A 13,595-nucleotide genomic window follows, 5' to 3' on the forward strand; every position below is an offset into this window, starting at 1 on the left:
TAATTCGTCTGGGGTTGAACATGCATAACGCGTATGTATATTTCAAAACAGATATACATAATGTATATATTATGTAGTATAATGCGTAGTTTAGTTTTTGTAATGCATGATTTGTGGTATGTAATGAACATTTATCCTTACTCACTTAATGTAGGTTGTGCCGTGTTTCGATGCTTTACGCACGTTTCTTGTTTTCCCTAAGGGTTTAACAAGCCTAGGGGCTGGGGTGTAGTATATTCTAAGTCTAAAAAACGTTGTCCAAATACACGAGTTGCAGTAATTCGTCTGGGGTTGCACATGCATAGCGCGTAGGCATTTTTTAAAACAGATATACATAATGTACATATTATGCAGTATAATGCGTAGTTTTAGTTTCTGTGATGCATTATTTGTAATATGTAATGAACATTTATCCGGCCCCGTTTCATTTAAGTTGTGTCGGTTTCGATGTTTGATGCACGTTTCTTGTTTTCCCTAAGGGTTTAACAAGCCCATGGGCTAGGGTCTAATATGTACAACAATAACCACGTGATGCAAAAAATAAGATAAATAATGCATTCAAATAACCAAATAATGTACAGAATCACTCAAGTAATGAACATACAAATATTGCATTCATTCTTAGACTCATTTACAACAGCAATCTACAGATGCATAAAACATGATAAATAATGCATAGAAATAGCTACATAATGTACAAATATTACATTCACTCTTAGACTCATGTACAAGTTCCGCGACGGCTTCCTTCTGTCGTGGAGTTAAACTCTTTATACAATTCAGAAACTCGGTAGGGGTTCGTCGACAATACAGATGGTCGACGTTCCTACCCCTTGGTTTCCAATCTTATGTCTCTTCCGGAGCTGTACTAGTCCCGACCTCTGATAATCGCTCCCGGAATTTCTGTGCAATTCCTGGCAGTATATCATCGACCGCCTCGTCGATGTCCAATCTTAGCTGCTTTGATGCTGTACAACATACGGAATAATAACATACAATTAGTTACATAATGTACAAACTGAATAAAATAATGTGGACAGTTATACTGCATTCACTTATACACTCTTGTACAGAAGCATCAAAATAATGCCTAAAAACAGATACATAATGCATTTTAATAATCAAATAATGTTCATAATAAATCAACAAATGCACCATGAATATTGCAATCACCCATTATCCCATGTCCAACAACGGTCACATAAAGCATACCCCATGATAAATAATGCACTAAAATAACTAAATAATGTGCAGATCATGTCAAGTAATGAACATACAAATATTCCATTCAGTCTTTGACCCATGTACAACAGCAGTCACATGATGCATAAAACAAGATAAATAATGCATTCAAAAAGCCAAATAATGAACAGAATCACTCAAGTAATGAACATATAAAAATATTCTATTCACTCTTAGACTCATGTACAACATCAGTCAAATGATGCATAAAACATGATAAATAATGCATAGAAATAGCTACATAATGTACAGATTCAGGCTAGTTATGAACATAAAAATATTGCATTCACTCTTTAACCCATGTACAACAGCAGGCACTTGATGCATGAAACATGTATATAATGCATAGAAATAGTTAAATAATGCACAACATCAACCTAATAATGCATAACATTAACCCAGTAATATACATTTAGAAAATAAACATTCAGCCTTCACTCATACTACAGTAATGTACCACACCAACCAAATAATGCAACAATACAACAGAAATAATGGACTCAGATTGCAAGAACAAGACCTCAATCATCAAACAGTAGTTATTAACACACTAACATTGCATTCACTCATAGACTAATGTCCAATAGCAGACATATAATGGCTACATAAGGTTAATTAATGCACAAAATTAGGTAAATAATGTACAAACTCGATTAAATACTGCGGGAATCAAATTTTCTATAAACCCAAAATATCAAGCATAGAATCCGTCCACTATTCCAAGTATTCGATTAAATACTGCGGGAATCAAATTAGCTATAAACCCAAAATATCAAGCATAGAATCCGTCCACTATTCCAGTTATTCGACCCACAAATGAAATTGATTTCTCACCCTCCGTCTGCGACTGTTGTGAAGTCGAAGGACGTCCACTTTTAGACATTTTAAATCTGAAAAGACACCAAATAAACATAACCCTATAAGAATTCATCTACAAATTCGCTCACCACAACTTTATGTGGAAAAATGGGTGAATCGTGGTGTGGCAGGTGTGTAAGGAGCGAAAATCGGGGAAAACGTTTGATGGAAGTCAGACAGTAAACCAGTAAATTAAATTTTGAGAAACCCCACCTCCTCATCGACCACAGAAGACACTTGCACCAAAAGAGAAGGGTTGTTGGACAGTCAATCAGACGGCGCTTGAAATTCCGTTGAGATGTTGCGGAACCTTGATTAGGCGGCTAGGGTTTTAAAATGAGATGGAAATTGGGGAGACGCAGCGGTAGAGATGGGGAGTTAATACGTTTGGAGTGAATGGATTGTTGGAGTAGATGGAAGGTCGTGGGTATATCCCGCTTAAATCTCGCACATACCGTTTTGGGGAGTTTTTAAGTATATAAATTTACTAATTCAACCCCATAATGCACGAAATCCACCAAATAATGAACCTACGGGATTATATCTATGCTTCTAATCCGGATCGTCCATCCGTCTAATCTAACGCTCTAAATGGAGAAGGAACTTAAATCTAAGGGGAGAAAAGGAGATTAACACTACCCTATATATATATATATATATATATATAGGAAAATGATCAATACAAAACTTGATCTCAATACAAAATCCAGACCAAATCCTGACCATGAGATTTGACAATCCAATGGCAATAAATAAACAAAAACATGGAGGGTCATTGTAAAGCAGTTTTAGGTCATATTATAAACTTTGGGTTTGAGGTCATGTTAAGATCATTTCATGTCATCCTTACTATAATGATATAAAAATAAGCTTACAATGACCTAAAAATGACTTTTGTATGCTTGGTTCTGCATTTTTGTATTAAGAATGGTTTTGCATGGATCAAAACCCTATATATATATATATATATATATAGGAAAATGATCAATACAAAACTTGATCTCAATACAAAATCCAGACCAAATCCTGACCATGAGATTTGACAATCCAATGGTCAATAATTAACACAAAAACACGGAGGGTCATTGTAAAGCAGTTTTAGGTCATATTATAAACTTTGGGTTTGAGGTCCTGTTAAGATCATTTCATGTCATCCTTACTATAATGACGTAAAAATAAGCTTACAATGACCTAAAAATGACTTTTGTATGCTTGGTTCTGTATTTTTGTATTAAGAATGGTTTTGCATGGATCAAAACCCTATATATATATATATATATTATATGATAACCCCTAAATATCGCAATAACCCTATAACCAAATCTGGACCACATATATTTCTAATCATGCGGTTGAGATTCAAACTTAGATTTACTTCATAAAAAAAGCGCGGGGTAAAACTGTCATTTCCCTCATTTAATTTCTGAATTTCGCCCATTATCACGTAAAATGATAAAATGATAGGTTTATTGCATAGAATGATAGTTTTGAGATTCAAACTTAGATTTTCCTCATAAAAAAGTGCGGGAGTAAAACTGTCATTTCCCTCATTTAATTTCTTAATTTCGCCAAATATCACGTAAAATGATAAAATGATATGTTTATTGCATAGAATGATAGTTTTGCCGGATAGAATGATACTCTGAGTTGATAAAATGATACTTTTGACAGACTGATAAAATGATAAAATGATATATGCTAGGTTTATTGCATAGAATGATAGTTTTTCCGGATAGAATGATACTCTAAGTTGATAAAATGATACTTTTAGCTTATAAATGTTAGGTTTACTGCATAAAATGATAGTTTTGCCGGATAGAATGATACTTTCAGCCGATAGAATGATAGTTTTGCCGAGTAGAATGATACTTTCGGCCGATAGAATGATATGTATTTTTGGTGTATAAAATGACATTTTTGTTTAATAAAATGATACTTTTACCTGATAAAATGATAATCTAAGCGGATAAAATGACAGTAACCTTATAAAAATGATACTCTGAGTTGATAAAATGATACGTTTACTGCTTTGTGATAAAATGATAGGTTTATTTCATAGAATGATAGTTTTGCCGGATAGAATGATACTCTGAGTTGATAAAATGATACTTTTGACTGACTGATAAAATGATAAAATGAGTGAAATTCAGAAATTAAATGAGCGAAATTTGGATACGTAAATTTTATTAGGAGCGAAATGACATATTTACCCCGCGCTTTTTTTATGAAGTAAATCTAAGTTTGAATTTAGACCGCGTGATTTTAAAAATGTGTGGTCCAGATTTAATTATAGGGTTATTACGGAAATTGGGGTTATAATTATAATGTACCCCTATATATATATATATTTTGATACATATATGAATTTATTTTGGCAGATATACGTGACTAAATATATATGTGTGTATATATATGCAATGTATCTTTTCATGCATAGTGTGAATAGTAAGGAATAGAATGGACCAAAAACATCATGCAAATACCCTGCGAAATGAAGTACATATTGAAGACTTTATCACCTACGTGTTGATCAATAATGCACTTGCTACCTACGTGTTTCAAACGAAGAGAGTTACTACATGCAAGGAGGTACGTGTTAAAAGTGAATGAGACGTGTCTTACAGTAAGGTTTCACACAATGGCGGACGCAGGATTTTTATACTGGGAGTCCAAACTACTGTCAACAATTGCTGCATATTTTTAATGTCAACAACGACAAATTCCGACATGAATAATATAGAGCCGATAAAAGTGTTGATAGTGAGAAATAAGTAATTTGAAAATGAGCAATATAAATTAAAGATACGTACACTAATAATGACGGTGTCGAAATAATTGAAAAATAACTTTTTTTAATAAAAACACAATTTTAAAATCAAATTTAGGGAGTACTTATGATACATATAATTTTTATGGGCTAAATAATTTCTATTTTTTATTCTTAGATTATAAAGAATACATAGATAAGAAAATAACAAAAGTTAGCTTATAAAATTGGTAATGTGAAATAATATAAACAAAGTTTTTAGTATGATAAAAAAAATTTCAATTAAGAAAATAACAAAAGTTATCTTATAAAATTGGTAATGTGAAACAATATAAACAAAGTTATTAGTATTAAGTTATTTTTTAAAAAAAATTGAAAGTTCACAAAATGCACTAATGTAAAGGATTGAAAATCAACAAATTGTGAACAATAGAAATGAGAAAAGGTTGCCTACTTCAGCGCTGGGAGTCGATCACTAATCCGCAAGGATATATACCGAACTTGGAAACCAACTGGGCTAAATGGTGTAACACCAATGCACCCCGGGAGCAGATCCTCTGGTCTGCTACAAATCACAGCACCAAGTGCTGTGTATAAAACGCCGAAGATAACAAATGAAACGCAGCACTAATTCATTTTGTTCAAACACCACTACCTCCCTGGGCCCCACCTACCGATCCATTCTCTCCCACAAAATATATTAGTAGTAATATATAAAGCTAATCTAATATTTTTGTGATTAATTGTTAAAAATTATTTACATTATCAATATTTCTAGTAATAATATTTTTAAGTTGATTTCAATAAAGCTGATTTTGATTGGGACTAAATATGTATATCAAATATCGATTTTCCCGGTGAAGAAAATTTCTTTATAATAATGATTCCTTTATGATTAAATAATTTTACATATTACAATAGTATTTAGTTTTTATCCCAATTACATCCAATAATATTTAGTTTTTTTTCACAATTACACCCATTCCTATAAGACTATAACTATGATTATTACCACTAATTCATTTTTAGTAATCTATGACAAAAACATTGAATCAATTTTATATAAATATATTTAAATATTATATTTCACTCTCTGCTATAAATATTAATATTGCAAATTCATTGTTGATAACTGATGACTAAAATTTTGCTATAAATATTAATAATGCAAATTTATTTTTAATTAATGAATAAATATGTTGGAATCAGCTTTATAAATACATTACTCCACTACTTATATATTTTGTGGAGAGAAATGAGAATGGATCGGTGAGGTGGGGCCCAAGGAGGTAGTGGTGTTTGAACAAAATGAATTAGTGCTGCGTTTCATTTGTTATCTTCAGCGTTTTATGCACGGCACTTGGTGCTGTGATTTGTACCACAGCAGAGGATCTGCTCCCATGCACCCCATGTAAGTCCGCCACTGGTTTCACAATAACATTCTTGTCCGAAAAGAAGTAGTATAAGAGCATCCACCGTGGTACGGATATCCCGGCGGACATCCCCGCGGACATCCCAAAAACACCTCATGTCACGTCATAAAAACTTCTCATTGCACTGTCACGTCATAAGAACTTCCCACTGCACTGTCACGTCATCCCCAAGGACATCCCGACGGACTTCCCACAATAATAAAAAATTACAAATTCACCAAATTAAACAATTTACGGAATTAAAATTTCGACACAAATACGGAGAAATTGCAACCACTTTATTTAAAAAAAACATGCATAGTACAAAAAAAATATATATAATTATTAAAAAAAATTACATAGTTAAAAAAAACCGCTGTCTCACTCCTTGGATTCCCCGCCGCCAGTACCCTCGTCGTCCCCGTCGGTAGTCCCCTCGTCGCCACTCTCCGCCCTACTCTGCCATGAAATCCGGTAGATTAATTTTCAATCAATCTTGAAGTAGCTTTCTGAATATATTTTGCTCTTAATTTTTTTCATTTTGGTTAAATTGATCGATGAAATGCGAGTTATTTACTTTTTGAGTTACTTTTTCATTGGTACGGCAAAAGAGAATTTGGTATATATTTTGTTAGATTATTTTGTTTGAGTGTTTAGATTCTATATTGATAGTTATTCTGAAAGTATTTTGTTGTTACAAGGAGCTGTTGGACTATGGAGTGTGTGATGTAGTGATTGTATCAACCTGTTAAGGGGGTTCCCCTCAACGTGATGTGATCGGCGACGCAGAGTCGACGAAGGCGATAACAAAAGCGGACGTCCCAAGCTTGCCTTGAGAACAGCTCCGATGTAGGGTTGCGGAAAACTTAACGATCAAGGAAGTAGGGAAAATATTATGTTATTTCTTAATGACAAATCCTCACATAACTCCCTTTTATATCTAAGGACCCTAGATGATTCGACTCTCTTTTGCGATCCGGGAAAGAATCACCAAGAAAACCCGGAAAGGGGCTTATTGGGCCCGACTCAATTAATAATGAAAAGAACGTCCAAAACTAAATAACAATATCCAAAAAACTATTACTAATACTATGGAAATAATTTAACTAACTAAGGCACCCTCGTCCTCTGCTTCTTCATCGCGAGACGAAGTCCCCATACCGGGCTATCGGCTTCGGCTGTCTTCGAGGTCGCTGGGTCATCATTGGCACTTATCTCGCTACTTCCTCGAATGCCGTCGTCGCGAACTCCTCCGCCATCCCCCCCGTTCTCGGCTCCTCTGCCGGTTGCCGGGCTTCGGCCTCCTCCGTCGGCTTGTCACCCACTAGAGCATGGATGACCTCCGTATCAACTCCCCCGTCGTTGGAAACCTCCTTGTCCTCAAGGAGATACGGAAAATGCTTCTCAATCACCGGCATCGGCTCCCAAGTGGGCGCCGCCCCTCCATCGTCGCTCCACTGCAGTAACCCCTCTGCTCGGACAGCCCCGCCGCTAAGAACCTGCCTCCTCTCTATCAACTTCGTTGGACGCGCGATGGGGTGACCCCTCGCGAACACCACCGGGAATTTCGGTGTCTCGCTTCCCGCCCCAGCCACAAAAGGTCGCAGCAGGCTAACGTGGAACACATTGTGGATCCGACTCCCCTCCGGTAACTTTAGTCGATACGCCACCTGTCCAATGCGTTCAAGGACTTCAAACGGCCCGTAAAAACGTCGAGCCAGTTTTGCCGAGACCGGTCGAGCCACTGAATGCTGGCGATATTGCTGCAATCTCAACAGCACCCTGTCCCCCACGGCAAACTCCACGTGCCGGCGATGCTTGTTCGCCGCGGACTGCATTCTCTGCTGAGCTCGCTCCAAATTCCGACGCAGCTCCACAATTAAATCCCCCCGCTGCCGTATATCGCGCCACAACCGGCGGTGTCGCGGCCGATGGCGGGGCTGCTATCAACGCAGGTGGCTCACGCCCGTACAATGCGTGGAAAGGCGATGTCCCCAAGCCTTCATGGTAGAAGCAGTTTAATGCTAACTCCGCCCATGGCAAAAAATTAGCCCACTTCGCCGGCCGGTCAGCTACAAAAGACCTCAAGTACTGCTCCAGGCCTCGATTCCTCACCTCCGTCTGGCCGTCCGACTGAGGATGGTAGGCGGTAGTGAAATGCTGCTTTGTACCACTCAACCTCAACATGTGCCCCCACACCTCGCTCAAAAATATTGGATCTCTGTCGGACACGAGCGTCTTTGGAAAGCCGTGATGTTTGACGACCGTGTCGATAAAGAGATTGGCGACCCGCCAAGCATTAAACTTCGCCGGGAGCGGGGCAAAGTGGGCATACTTTGAAAGCCGATCCACTGCCACTAAAATCGTGGTATAGCCCCGAGACTGCGGTAAACAAGTGATGAAGTCCATTGAAACATCTTCCCATACTTGCGTCGGGATGGGTAGAGACTGCAAAAGACCCGCCGGTTTCTGGGTCGAATACTTGGTCGTCTGACACACGAAACACGCCTCGACGTAGCGCTTAACGTCCTTGCGCATCCGTCGCCAAAAGAAGAACGCTGCTAGGCGTCGAAAGGTGGGGTCGACTCCCGGATGACCGGCTAACGGGGTACTATGGTGCTCATACAAAAGCGCCTCCTTCGCCACGGACGCCGTCGCGACCACCACGCGTCTGTCAAAATAAAGCAAGCCATCCACCACCGAAAAACGTGGGCTAGCCGTCCCTTTCCCCACGGCAGTATGCAACTCCAACAACTCCCCCAAGGTCCTATTTTCCTCGTGCAATATTTCCATGATATCCGGGATCGGATGGCTCACAGCGGCCATCAACCGGGTGTCCCCCTCATCGACCTCCATATCCCGTCGTGACAGCGCATCCGCCACCTTATTCGACGCTCCGGTTTTGTACTCGATCCGAAACTTATACCCCATCAACTTACGGACATACAGTTGTTGATCCGGCGTCTGTATCACTTGCTGCAGTAACTCCTTCAAGCTTTTCTGATCACTCCGGATGACAAACTCCCGACCCAACAAGTACTGCCTCCATTTCTGCAACGCCTCGACGATCGCATAAAGTTCCTTATGATAGGTCGACGTCACCCGCCGTCGCGGACCCAGCTTCTTGCTGAAAAACGCTATAGGGTGCCCATCCTGGAGCAAAACCGCCCCCACCCCAAATTCAGATGCGTCGGTCTCCAAGTAGAATGTCCTGGAGAAGTCCGGTTACCGCAGAACCGGCGCTGAGGTCATAGCCGCCTTCAAAGCGACAAAACTCTCCCCCGCTTGGGTGGACCACTCAAACCCGTCCTTCTTCAATAACTTTGTTAACGGAGCCGCGACGGCCGCATACCCCGCGATAAAGCGTCTATAATACCCCGTGAGTCCCAAAAATCCCCGCAACTACTTGACTGTAGTGGGAATCGGCCAGGCCTCCATGGCCCTGATCTTTTCCGGGTCCGCTCGCAGGGTCCCGTCTCCCAATATATGACCCAAGTAATCCACTGTAGAGCAACAAAAAGAGCACTTCGACAATTTAACAAAGAAACAATGCGAAGCAAGGATGGATAAAACCTCCTGTAAATGAGTAGCGTGGCTCTCCAAGGATTGACTGTAAATCAGAATGTCATCGAAGAACACAATGACGGAGTGGCGGAGTAGAGGCCGGAAAATGTCGTTCATCGCAGCCTGGAATGTTGATGGCGCATTGGTCAACCCGAACGGCATCACTAAAAATTCAAAATGGCCATCATGAGTGCGAAAAGCCGTCTTGAACACGTCTTCCGAGTGCATTCGAATCTGGTGGTACCCGGCTCTAAGGTCCAATTTAGTAAACACCCGAGCGGCCCCCAACTCGTCAAATAGCTCATCCGTCGTCGGGATGGGGAAGTGATCGGGCACCGTGGCCGCATTCAAAGCCCTGTAATCAATACAGAAACGAAACGATCCATCTTTTTTTCGGATCAGCAGCACTGGCGACGAAAACGGACTGTGGCTTCTCCTCATAATTCCCGCGTCTAGCATCTCCTTTACTTGGCGCTCGATTTCTGATTTCTGAAAATAAGGATATCGATAGGGGCGCACATTCACAGGTTTCGCGTTAGGCAGCAGATGTATCCTGTGATCAAATGGCCGCGCCGGCGGCATACCCGTCGGCACGCGGAAGACCGAATGGTTAGCCTCCAGAACCGCCAAAACCGGTTGTGGCAGGTCGGCCAGAAATGTTGCCTTATCATCCGCACCAATGGCGCCCGGCGATACCTGAATCAGCTCGTAAGCACGGGCATCGGAACCCCGCAACAATAGTATCGAGGCTGCCCGAAACGACAGCTCCCGCGGATCAGCGGGTGCCACCTTGAGGCACACCGGCACACCTCCTCGCAGGAATTCTATTGTACCGTCCACAAAATCATTTGTAACCCGACGCAAGGAACGCAGCCACTCCATGCCCAACACCACATCGAGACCGTGAATCGGTAAAATATGCAGAGTCACCACAAAGGACTCCTGCTGAATCGAGAGCTGCGTCGCTACACTCGCGAAGAAGCAGATCAATGAAGCTCCATTGCCGACATAAACCCGAAAGGGTCGTATCGCTGTCAGAGGCAACTTCAGTTTTTCGGCTACCCGCGGATGTAGGAAATCATGAGAACTGCCCGTATCCACCAGCACCTGTACCGCCTCTGCCTCAATCCGGCCCTCAAGAAACAAGGAATTCGGGCTCGGACGGCCTCCCAGTGCATATATGTGCGACAAATCAGTGCACATTAGCTCCTCATGCGGCTGGTCACCCTCCAACTCCTCCGGCTCGTCGACCTCTACGCCCATATATGCCAAGAAGGTCTTATTACATACGTGCCCGGGCACCCACTTCTCGGGACAATACCAACAAAGCCCCTTTTTTGTCCGGTCAGCCTTCTCCGCTGCACTCAATTGGTTGACCGGGATGCCGGCGTAGTCGCTGCCCCGTTGAGGACCCGTGCGGTTAGGCGGTGCTGCCGGCGCCTGGGTCTGTTGCTGGTGACTGGACCCCAGTTGGAGCTGCTGGGGTTGCTGTCCCCCACGAGGCTGCTGGGCAGGTGGCCTTTCGATCGCTGCATCGAATTCAACTGCTAAAGCCATGGCGGCTGCCACCGAGGGCGGGTACTGAAATTTGACTTGGTTGCGAACTGGCTGCGTTAAACCCTCGACGTACAACGTCACCAACCGACGCTCAGGAACCCCCCGAACCCGGTTTAGCATACCATCAAACTCGGAGTTATAGTCGGCTACCAAGCCGGTTTGGAAAAGCTTTGCTAACACCCCAAAATGATCCACAAAGCACTTGGGATCGAAACGACGGCGGACGTCCTCCAAAAAATCACCCCACCTCGCCGTCGGGTTCCCTTCCCTATAATTAAAAACCCACTCCGCTACGGGAGGCTCGAACAGCATCACCGCATAGTGTAAGCGCTGATCATCCGGAAGGGCACAGTGGTCGAAATAGAATTGAATCCTCGCGATCCAACTTGCCACGTTCGATCCATCAAACCGAGGTGGCTTCATCGACACCCCCGGAGGCTTCTCCGCGGACTGCGGCCGATGACCCGAGGGCTCCCACTGCGGCCGGCTGCCGGGGGCCTGAAAATCTGGAAACCGGTTCCCCCAAGGGTCCCACGGTGGGGGTGCCCACGTTGCAAGCGGGAAGTCCCACGCGGACGGATGCTGTGGCCGTTGCGGCCCCGGAGTCTCCCACGACGACTGTTGGAACCAAGATGTGGGTGGTAGGTCCCACGCGGATCTCTGCGGCTGGGCACAGTCATGGCGCATCGCCCCCGGCGCAAAATTAGGGTTCGGCCGAAACCCTTCAAAACGGCTCGAAGAGCCAGCCGCCGCCGGTAGGGCTGGTGTAGACACCACTATCGCGGATGACGGAGGATTAAACGGTAGGGACACCCCCACTGAACGGCCGACTGTAAGGCGGGTCTGGATCCGGACGTTGCGTGCGGCGCGCCGACGGGAGACGATCATACTCGTCCATCCGCGATTCCAACCTTGCCATCCCTGCCAACATGTGCTCAAACATAACCTTAATCGGATCAAGGCCAGGCGACTCGTCGACTGGGGCTAGTACTGGATCGGTAACCACGGGCATAGAACACAAGGGCTCCGTGCGCCCTTCGAACGAACTTGAATCAGACATGAGAACAACAATGAGAGCACCAGTTGTTAAGGAGGTTCCCCTCAACGTGATGTGATCGGCGACGCGGAGTCGACGAAGGCGATAACAAAAGCAGACGTCCCAAGTTTGCCTTGAGAACAGCTCCGATGTAGGGTTGCGGAAAACTTAACGAACAAGGAAGTAGGGAAAATATTATGTTATTTCTTAATGACAAATTCTCACATAACTCTCTTTTATATCTAAGGACCCAAGATGATTCGACTCTCTTTTGCGATCCGGGAAAGAATCACCAAGAAAACCCGGAAAGGGGCTTATTGGGCCCGACTCAATTAATAATGAAAAGAACGTCCAAAACTAAATAACAATATCCAAAAAACTATTACTAATACTAAGGAAATAATTTAACTAACTAAGGCACCCTCGTCCTCTGCTTCTTCATCGCGAGAAGAAGTCCCCATACCGGGCTATCGGCTTCGGCTGTCTTCGAGGTCGCTGGGTCATCATTGGCACTTCTCTCGCTATTTTCTCGAATGCCGTCGTCGCGAACTCCTCCGCCATCCCTCCCCGTTCTCGGCTCCTCTGCCGGTTGCCGGGCTTCGGCCTCCTCCGTCGGCTTGTCACCCACTAGAGCAGGGATGACCTCCGTATCACAACCCCAAACAAAACTCACTATGAAATCTTGATGGATATTATAAACCACCCCAAACCCCCACATGTTTTGGTGGAGAAGCCTCTCTGCACCATTATTGCACATTGCAAACAGGTAGTGGTACTACAATATTTTTTTTTTCAGAGTCTGATTGTGCCTTGAGTTAACGAAATAACTGAGCATCGAGGGGTAGTTGAGTGAGAGCAGTTATGTTTAATCTATGATATGCTAGTATACAATATCCTTTAGTGGTCTATTATGCTGTTCAATGTAAATGAATATGAGAATGGTATGTGACTAGACAAGTCTTTAATTATTTGGGAGAACTTCAATGTGCTTGAATGATGCATGTGGAAAATCTAATAAACTATAAATAAGATGTCTCATAACAAAGTATGGAAGTCCCAATGTGCATATGAAACCTGAAGTGTAATATTTGACTGTACAAGTGTTCTTATCATGTGATCAACTCTCTGCAAGTTCATCATTATTTTTCAGGTTATAGAA

This window comes from Salvia splendens, chromosome 5 (assembly GCF_004379255.2).
Source record: "Salvia splendens isolate huo1 chromosome 5, SspV2, whole genome shotgun sequence".
Taxonomy (NCBI): Eukaryota; Viridiplantae; Streptophyta; class Magnoliopsida; order Lamiales; family Lamiaceae; genus Salvia; species Salvia splendens.